The 9,875-nt window shown below is 42.1% G+C and overlaps 1 long non-coding RNA gene across 1 annotated transcript; it reads right to left on the bottom strand.

Moving 5' to 3' along the window:
- Nucleotides 1-1,047: 1,047 nt before the first annotated feature.
- Nucleotides 1,048-9,461, bottom strand: LOC110286456. The gene is made up of 3 exons (XR_002377141.1): nucleotides 9,355-9,461; nucleotides 2,152-2,223; nucleotides 1,048-1,890 (listed from the first exon to the last, which is right to left on the bottom strand). It is a non-coding gene; the product is annotated as an uncharacterized LOC110286456 (long non-coding RNA).
- Between the last annotated feature and the right edge of the window lie 414 nt (nucleotides 9,462-9,875).

The following is a 9,875-nucleotide window of genomic DNA, read 5'->3' as shown; positions in this document are numbered from 1 at the left end:
ACCCCTTCTTTCACAGGAAAGGAAGTAGTACACTTGCCCCTCTTTGAGATTTAAAATACCATGTTAAAAGTAAAGGTATCAGGACTTCGTTGGGGCTCACTAAGGTAAAAGTCCTTCCTCCAGATCAAAAGAATGGACTTTGAGTCCAGCTAGTCCCTCAGTGGAGACATGATTTGTCCCTAAGATTAGAACGGTTCATAGTATTGCTCCTTTCCCTTTTTTGTTTCTCTCTTCTTTGAATACCAACCAGCCCCAATCCTAAGCATGCTTTCTCTGATTGCCTGGACTTGTCCCTTTCTCTAGCTGCTTGCAGGCTTCCTCCATTACTGATGACTCTCTCTCCTCTTCCCATCTCCCTCTTCCTCGCACCTACTGGCATTTATAGCTTGCCTACCCTGTCTTTTTTCCTCTCAAATGCTGAAAAAAAATGGGTATGGAACTTCAAAGAAAGGAAAACGAAAGAGTTCCTGAATACACAATAAGCTCAAATTAATTCCAAATCAAACGCTGAAGGAATATAAGGTGCTTCTGACAGCGCTTGCCCTGAAGTCTTGTTCCTAAGCACATAACATGGGCATATTGCACAGCACATGCCTTCACATCACACAGGGCCAACCAAAGCTGCCCAAACACTTAGGCTTGGGCTTGAGAGTATGATCTATCATGCACTGCAGTGCTTTTCACTGTGCATACTAAGCTTTCTGTTTCATAGTAATATAAAAGTTCAATTCAAGAAAGCATGGACTTGCAATGTCTTCTGATCATCAGCTCTCCTCAGTCCGTACATAGCACATGAATGTGCCTTTGGGAGCGTGTTCGCAGATTTCAGCAGGGAGGGGACACACCTCCATGTATATACGCTTGATCAATGAATCATCCTCCGTGATAAAGGGAGGTCTTGCTCTTGGAGTGCATGCACAGCTTTGGGAGGGACACACATGGCGAGCCGAAGAAGAAAGGAGACGCTTGCCTAGGTAGCCAGATCAGCTGAATCAGTCCTTGCAGTCAGTGGAGTGACACACATCGCAGCCGGATCGCTCTCACATCCAAATTTGTTGCATTAAAATGTTTTATTTATTTTGAGGGGTGTGTGGGGGGGCAGGTCTCACATAACACGGGCTGGCTTTGAACTTGCTGCATAGCTGATGATAACATTGAACTTCTTATCCACCTGCCTTTGCCTTCTGAGTACTGGAATTACAGGCATACACCATTACTTTCCATTTTAGGAGATGCTGAGGATCAAATTCAGGGGTTTGCATGCAAGCAGAAATGCATTCTTCCAACTAAGCTACATCCCTAGCCCCTAAAATATCTTACTTTAGAAATTTCTGCTTAAGTTTCTGTTTTGAGCTACATAGTTAAAAAAATATTAAAAGCCTGGCATGGTGGTGCAAACCTTTAATCTTAGCACTCAGGAGGCAGAGGCAGGTGTATCCCGTGAGTTTGATGCCAGCCTGGTCTGCAAAGGACAGCCAGCGATTCTTAGAGACCCTGCCTCAACATTAAGACAGAATTTTCTCACAATTTATGAGTTGATCATATTTATCACACATCTACACATACAAACACATTAATATTTTTAAATCAGCCAAGGCTTACTTATATAAAAATAAATATTTATTCATCTTAATATGCAAATTTGCTTTCATCTTTAATAAATGGTAACATTATATGTGTACTACAGAACTGCTTTACAGTAAATATCTTTATAATTATTACCTGCAAATGTTTATTTTGTATGCTTGTTTTACATGCCTATGAAAATTTGGTGGCATAAACATTTCTCAGGTGAAATGAAGTAACAAATGGGAGAAGTTTCAGAAGGCCTGACATAAAGAACCCTGTTCTCTGCTCCATGCTGACGACCGAAAAATGAAATTAGCAGTGCTTGGAAGACCAGTGTGTGTTAATTAATTTTGTTTTATTTTTTAAGTACTCACATTTTAGCTTTGCTTTATTTTGTAACACTGGGATTTAAATCCACGATCTTATGCAGGCCAGGCAACCTCCCAACTACTGATTTCTACCCACTGCACTTATTCCACATTTTAATATGCCAATTTCCAAAAATAAACAAATCCCTAATTTACAAAGAGCAGACAATTATCCTCCACCTAGATCCTCATGAATCCTCATGAATTTTCTTACTTTATCGCAATCTCTATCTTTCGTGCATCTCCTTCAAGTTTAAAAGCAATTGAGGAGCTGGAGGGAGGCGTGCTGCATAAAGCACATGAAGACCTGTGACTTCAGATTCCTAGAACATACAGAAAGCCAGACACAGCAGCCCATATCTATAACCCCAGTACTCCTATGGCAAGATGGGAGGTGAAAACTGGAGAATCCCAGGATGCTCAAGTATAGCCTGGTATACACAGTGGGAAACTGCTTTAAACAGTGTAGAAAGTGAGGACTGTAAACCAAGACTGTCCTCTGACCTTGCCATGCATTCTGTGGTACCACAAATAGAGTTTGAAAAATATTATTTTATTTGGTGTGTATGAGCATTTTGCCTGCATGTATGTATGTGTACCAAATATGTGCTGAGAATTGAACCTGAGTCTTTTGAAGGACTAGCAAGAGCTCTTAACCACTGAGCCATCTTTCTAGTCTAGTATTTTGTTAAATTGAACATTTACTAATATACAGAAATGTTCAGAGCTGTATGAACACTGATGTATGCCTTCCTTTCTGAGTCAACAAGTGGTAATAGGTTGCTGTGTTTGATCTGTTCTTATATTTACCTATACTTTTTCTGACCTGTTTGAATCTATTTCATTATGTTATGTTTCATCTCTGAATGCTTCAACAAATCTTTACTGATGTACATTTTCCCACATGACCAGAACATTAGTAAGAATAACAAAATTGAGCTATAGAGATGGCTCAGCACGTAAGAGTGATTATAGCCTTTCCAGAGCACCTGAGTTTGGTACCTAGAACCCACACCAGGCCACTCACAACTGCCTGTAACTCCAGCTTCAGAGGATCTGATTCTCTCTTCTGGCACCCACTCACAGTACTCGTGCGCACACACACACATAATACAAATAAATAATAAATAAATCTAAAAAAGAACAATAACCACTTCTTATTTAATGCTTATAAAATTATAATTCAAGTTTAACAAATTTGTCTTTTCTATTCTAAAATCAAAACCTAGTCAATTATGGTACTCACACTGCATTTGCATCTTTAGCCACTTTCAACTATTTGTGGTTTTTCCTACATGGATACCTGTGCACCTTGTGTATGGCTAGTGCCTTCAAGGGTCAGAAGAGGGTGCCAGATGCCCTGGAATTGGAGCTACAGATAGTTGTTAGCTGCTATGTGGGTTCTTGGAATCAAACCCTGGTCCTCTGGAAGAGCAGCCAGTGTTCTTAACCACTGAGCCATCTCTCTAGTTCCAACTTACGATTTTTTTACTTTTGAAATATTTATACCTTCCAAGTAAGTTGCAGAGACAATACAGGAAGGGCCTGTGTGCCCTTCCCTCAGTATCCGTTAATAATTACAACTTTCAATATTATAGTACAATATCGAAATCAGGAAATTGACATTGATGCAATGCATTTAGAGTTTAATGCCATTTTAGTACCGGTGGGGAGTCCTGTAATAAGTGCAGTCAGGACACAGAACTACTGTGTCACCACAAAGACTTCCTGATATCAACATTAAGCCAGATAGCAGAGAGAGTAGAAACTTCACTTCCCTTTAAGTCCTTTTATTCTGCCCTATTTATAGTACGGCTATGTTAAATATTCCCTCTAAACACATTACACTCGACAGTGTTACAATTTTTGCTTCAACTATGAAGCATAATTTAGACAACTGAAGTTGTTTGAAGAGGAACAAAGTCTATTGTATTTACCCATATTTTTGCTCATTCTATTCTTTCTTCTGTCCTGACAACCTAAGATTTCTTCTTTTATGATTTCCTTTCTGTTTTGAGGATGTTCTTCAGCCTGCTAGCACAAATTCTTTCAATGCTCCTTTGTCTGAGAATGTCTTAATTTCCTCTTCATCTGTGAAGGATATTTTCATCATACAAAACATTCAGGTTTAACAATTCTTTACCTACCTACCTACCTATTTTCTCTCTCTCTCTCTCTCTCTCTCTCTCTCTCTCTCTCTCTCTCTCTCTCTCGCTCTCTCTCGCTCTCTCTCCTTATTTCTTCTTCTCTTTTTTTGAGACAGGGTTTCTCTGTGTAGCCCTGGAACTCACTGTATAGATCAGGCTGGCTTTGATTTCACAGAAATCCCCCTGCCTCTGCCTCCCTGAGTGCTGGGATCAAAGGTGTATGCCTCCACTGCCTGGTTATTTTCTTTTACTAATCATAAAGAAATTTATTTCATTTGTGAATTTGTGTGCACATCAGGGTTGTTTACAGGTAAAAGTTCATTTATAGATGACATCCTTGTGGCTACATCACTTAAGAAAATATCTGTCGGGCTGGCAAGATGGCTCAGTGATTAAGAGCGCCGACTGCTCTTCCGAAGATCCCGAGTTCACCGAGTTCAAATCCCAGCAACCACATGGTGGCTCACAACCATCCATAAGAAATCTGATGCCCTCTTCTGGGGTGTCCTAAGACAGCTACAGTGTACTTACATATAATAAATAAATCTTTAAAAAAGAGAGAAAGAAAGAAAATGTCTCTCCCTTTCCCATCAACCATGAACTGCAAGCATGAAAAGGTACGGATGAGCACAGACTTGTGATTTTTGGATACAGAATCTCAGGTAGCCCAGTCTGGCCTGAAACTTGCCACATGTCTGAGAATGACTCTGAACTTCTCCCAAGTGCAAGGAATATGGGCATGGACCATCATACCTGATAATATCTTTAAGCATCTGAAATATATTTTACTACTTGCTTCTGGACTGCATGGTTTCTGAAGTTTTACCCCTATAAACCAAATATAGTTTTTAAAAAATATTTATTTGTGTTTCATTTTCAGAAGTTTCTGATATGTCTCAATATGAGTTTCTTCTATGTGAGCTTTTTTTTTTAATTTTATTTTTTGAGGCAGGGTTTCTCTGTACAGCCCTGGCTGTCCTGGAACTCACTTTGTAGACCAGGCTGGCCTCAAACTCAGAAATCCGCCTGCTTCTGCCTCCCAAGTGCTGTAATTAAAGGCATGTGCCACCACTGCCCAGTCAGAATCATTATTATTTATGTGTATATGTATGGTATATGTGTGCAACCTCTCTCCCCCGTGTGGTAGAGAGATGGGGACTTGACTCACTGAATGGCTTTGTGAGGGAGGACAACTGATGTAATATGACTTGGTTTCATCAGGATGGTTCTGATTTCTTTGTAAATAGGATACCTCATTGGGCAAGGGTGGAAGCCTTGAGTCTAATCAGGAATGAGACTACTGACATAATTCAGTTGAACAGGTGATTTTGCCGTAGACCAGAGGAATAGCACTAGACATGATGAGAAGAGGTGCAATTCTGGGTATGTTTTGAAGAGATGGTTGATGGGATTTACTAATAGATTGGATATGAAGTGTTGTTCCAAGGATCTCCCCATCACAGAAACTAAGGAAGTGAAATTACTTTTTTGTTTAAATTGAGTTATACAAGACCCTTAATATTCTTCTTCCTTTAAAATAAAATACTTCTTTATTATTTTATGTGTGTGTGTGTGTGTGTGTGTGTGTGGTGGTTTGAATTAAAATGGCCCCCATAGTTTCAGATTATTTCTGATATGGGGGCAGATTCAGGGAAGCAAATTAAAGGACTTGTATAGCTTCTCTGGTTGAGAAAAATACATAGACACATCAAGAGTGAATATAAAAAATAAAATTGTCTTCCCAATTTTGTCCTGTCTGATTCTTTGACTCCTCCCTTTCCATTCTCTGTCCCTCCTTTGTTGTGGTGGTTTTAATGAGAATGACCTCCAAAGGCTCATATATTTGAATTTTTAGTCACCAGGGAATGACATTATTTGAATGGATTAAGAGATGTGGCCCTGTTGGAAGAAGTGTGTCACTGGGGGTGGACCAAGCCTAGAACCATTTTCTTCATGATGCTTGCTGATCCAGATATAGAGTTCTCAGCTACTTCTCCAACACCATGTTTGCCTAACACTATGCTTTCTGCCAGGATGACAATGGACCTCTGAATCTGTAAGCAAGCCCAGTTAAACATGTTCCTCTATAAGAGTTACCATGGTCATGGTGTCCCTTCACAGTAAACAGAACAATGAGAGGAGTTGGTACCAGGGAGCTGGGTATTGTTGTGACAGGCCTGACCACTCTGCTTGTTGGTGGAATGTGGACTTTGAGACTTTGTATTAGGAAAGAAGTTGGATGCTTTAAGCAGATCTTAGTGGGCCATGCTAGCAGGAACATGGAAGGCAGTGGTGCTGAGAGCAATGGAGATCATGATGGCCCAGCTCAGTATGTTTCAGAGGGGAAGAATACTAGTAAGTGGCCTAGAAACTGTTCTTGTGCTGTTTTGGTAAAGAATGTGGCTGTTTTCTGCCCCTGTCCTAACAATCTGCCTGAGGCTAAATTGAAGACTTGGATTAATGGTGTTGGCAGAGGAGATTTCAAGACAAACTAATATTTACTGTGTTACATGGTTATAAGTGGTAACTCTTATGCAGATCTATAATTTAAAGGACCAAGTTAGCAAGGAAAAAATATAAAATGTACAGTTTAAGGAGCATTGCAAAGTGCAATGAAGCCAAGTCCTGTACTAAAGGAGGTGAAAAAAAATCTGATGCTAAATGTAATAAAGGGAATGGTGACCTCATAGCAAGAAAGCACCCAGCGGAACTTCCAACTTATGAAAAGTAATTAAAGAAAAAAAAGTTTAGCAGTGAAAAAAACATAGAAAACAGAAAGATGATGTAGATGTAACAGAACAAGTGGGACATGTTTCAGCCCCAGCAAACAGAAGAATTTGACAGATTCAGCCACATGCTTCTGGCTTTAGAGTTAAGGATAGAAGAAAGGGGTTATGGAATCTCCCTCTGTGATGAAGGAAAGGCTAGGTATGTGTTCTTCCGTGGAGGCCCAGAGAGGCCACTGTGTGAAGCTGTGAAGGTAAAACCTGGATTGCCTTGGAGACCTCAAGATGTTGGAGATGCTAGACTCATCTGAGATGCTGAGAAAACCTGCTACAAATGAGTAGAACTATTACAAGAGATAGAAGGGTTGAAGTCAACAAAGGTCAACATACAGTGGCACAGAACACATGTTACCATTCCAAAAGGGAGGAAAGGGAGCGTAATGAGGAAACAGTGGAGCAAAGCAAGATTGAAAGCTGGGCACACTCCAAACTCTGCATCTGTGTCTGATGTCCACAGGCTCATATATTTGAATGCTTAGTCATCAGGAAGTGACACTACTTGAAAGGATTAGGAGGTTTGGCCATGTTGGAAAAAGTGTATCACTGAGAGTGGGCTTTGAGGCTTCCAAAGCCCATTTCAAGCCCAGAGTCTCTCTTCCGCCTACCTGCAGATCTGAATGTAAAGCTCTCACCTACTTCTACAGCATCATTTCTGCCTGCCTGCCACCATGTTTCCCACCATGATAACAATGGACTAAACATCTGAAAGTTTAAGCCCGACTCAACTAAATGCTTTTCTTTGTAAGAGTTGCCATGGTCATGGTGTCTGTTCACAGTAATAGAACATTGACTAGACATTTACTCTTTTCATTTTTTTTAAAACAAGATTCACTTTTGCCTACATGCGTGTGGGTTCACCACACGAATACTAGTACCTATATAGATCGGAAGAATGCATTAGATACCCTAGAACTGGATGGGTGTCATCTACCGTATTCATGCTAGGAACCAAACCTGGGTCTTCTGCAAGAACAAGAAATATTCTTAACCACTGAGTCGTCTCTCTAGTGCCATGTGTGTGTGTGTGTGTGTGTGTGTGTGTGTGTGTGTGTGTGTGTGTAGATTAGATGCCACCTTTTGGGAATTGTTTCTATCCTAACACCTGTGTTCCAGGAACTGAACTTGGGTTGTAAAGCTTGACAGAAAACGCCTTTACCTGCTTGAGCCATCTTGCTAGCTTGCCTTTTCAAAAGGGAGATAGTTGTTTGTATTCATGTGTATGTTTGTGCATTTGTGCAAATATATGTGTGGCGGGCCTCAGGGACCAGAAGAGGGTGTTGGATGCCCTAGAAAGGGAGTTACAGGTAGTTGTGAGCCACCCAGCATGAGTAGTAGGAACAAAACAGGTCCTATGGAAGATCAGCAAGTGCTTTTAACAGCTGAACTGTTTCTCCAGCTCCATCCTTCTCTGCATTTTTAATAACTCTGTGTAAAATCCCTTTAGATTCAGTGTGTCTCCCTCTACTATACAGGCACTCTGACACTTAGAACAGTTTGGGTTGACAAGCCTGGGAGGAGGTCAGTAACACTGAGATGCTTTGACACTTTAACAGGGAAATCTGCCAACTGCTAGTGCTCCTGCCTGAGGCCCCAGGGAGACAGGCGCCCCCTACCGGCCTGACGCAGCCCCCAGGCACAGACAGGCGGCTGCGGTTGCTAGGCGACCAGGCAGCCTGAGCGGAGACAGAGAGATGGAGCAGTTGGGGGGATTTGTGAGCACAGAGACCTTTTCTCTCTCCTTCCACCGCCTCTCCAGCGCCCTGGACAAACAAACTAAGATAGGCCGGCACTGTTCGCTGCTGTCTCATAATCTGATCTCATTCTTGAAAATAGAGGTTCAGCAGGTGACCTCAGGCCTTGCATGTGTGGAGGGATGATGTCTTTTGGCCTACACAAGGCAGAAGTTTCTCATTTTCAAGGGGTGAAGGATGAAGACTGCTGTTCTTAACCAAAGGGAATTCTAGAAAATTGAGAGTAGGTGGGAATAATTTTGGTGATTAGTCCAGTGAATTATAAAGATTTGCCCACCACTCTCAACATGTGCCTCGAGAAACTCCTACTTTAGCCTATTACAGTAAAGGCTCAATGGGAATGACAAAACCCACAGGATTATTCACAGGTGGCTCTTGAGTCAGGTTTCTCTGTAGAGTGAAAAATCAGCCATCAAGTCTGCAGACCCCTTTGAGGAGGGACAGAGTCCACGAAGAGCAGAAGAGATACAAAGAATGGGAGGAGGGTAGACAGGGGACTTGGAAACTTCTTGGCTCTGTGGCATCTTTACTAGGGTCATGCTGAAGCGCCCTATCTTCATGAGGTCTCCAGGGACCAGAAATTCTCAGATTTCCCTTCACTAAGACTCACATCTGCCCTCTCAGCCAGTACAACAGAAGCTTCACTGTGGTAGAGCCCCCAGCCCATGGCAAGACTGGGGGAAAGCTGTACCTAGGACTGTGCTTTCCCTTGGGTGATACTAGGTTGAGTTACCTTGCAGCTGGAGAGCATCTGTCCCAGTCACTGTCTCTGTCCTTTGCAGCTTTACAAAACAGGATGGCAGGGGAGGCTCCTTGTTCCCCATGTTTCCAAATTGAACTGGGTCGGGGCTGTGCCTTGGCTCTATTAATAGCCCCCTAACCCAGCCTGCTAGCCCCAAACCCAGATGCCAGGAACTGTGAGTCAGCAGCTAAAAATAACGAGCAATTGTACCCAAAACCCAACGAGCAGTTCCCCTTGGCCTTCTGCCCTCAAATTTTGGTCAGTCTTAGTCTCCAGTTCTGGGCTTCATAGATGTTCAGTGCCTACAGCTCTCTGGTCCTCCTAGGAAGGAGAGTTTGCGGTGGCCAGCTCAGAATTCAGTACACAAAGCTAGAAGCTAGAAGCACGATCTGAATTGGTGATGGAGCTCTGGGAATCTGGACGCTGGAGTTAGAGAACTGCAGCCAGAACTGTGTGACTGGAGGTTGATGGGATATGAAGGGGATGGGAGGGAAGGAGGGGAGGGGGAGGGA

Source organism: Mus caroli, chromosome X, assembly GCF_900094665.2.
Source record: "Mus caroli chromosome X, CAROLI_EIJ_v1.1, whole genome shotgun sequence".
NCBI lineage: Eukaryota > Metazoa > Chordata > Mammalia > Rodentia > Muridae > Mus > Mus caroli.
Note: the sequence above shows the minus strand (reverse complement) of the source record. Positions and strands in the feature narration are given on the sequence as shown.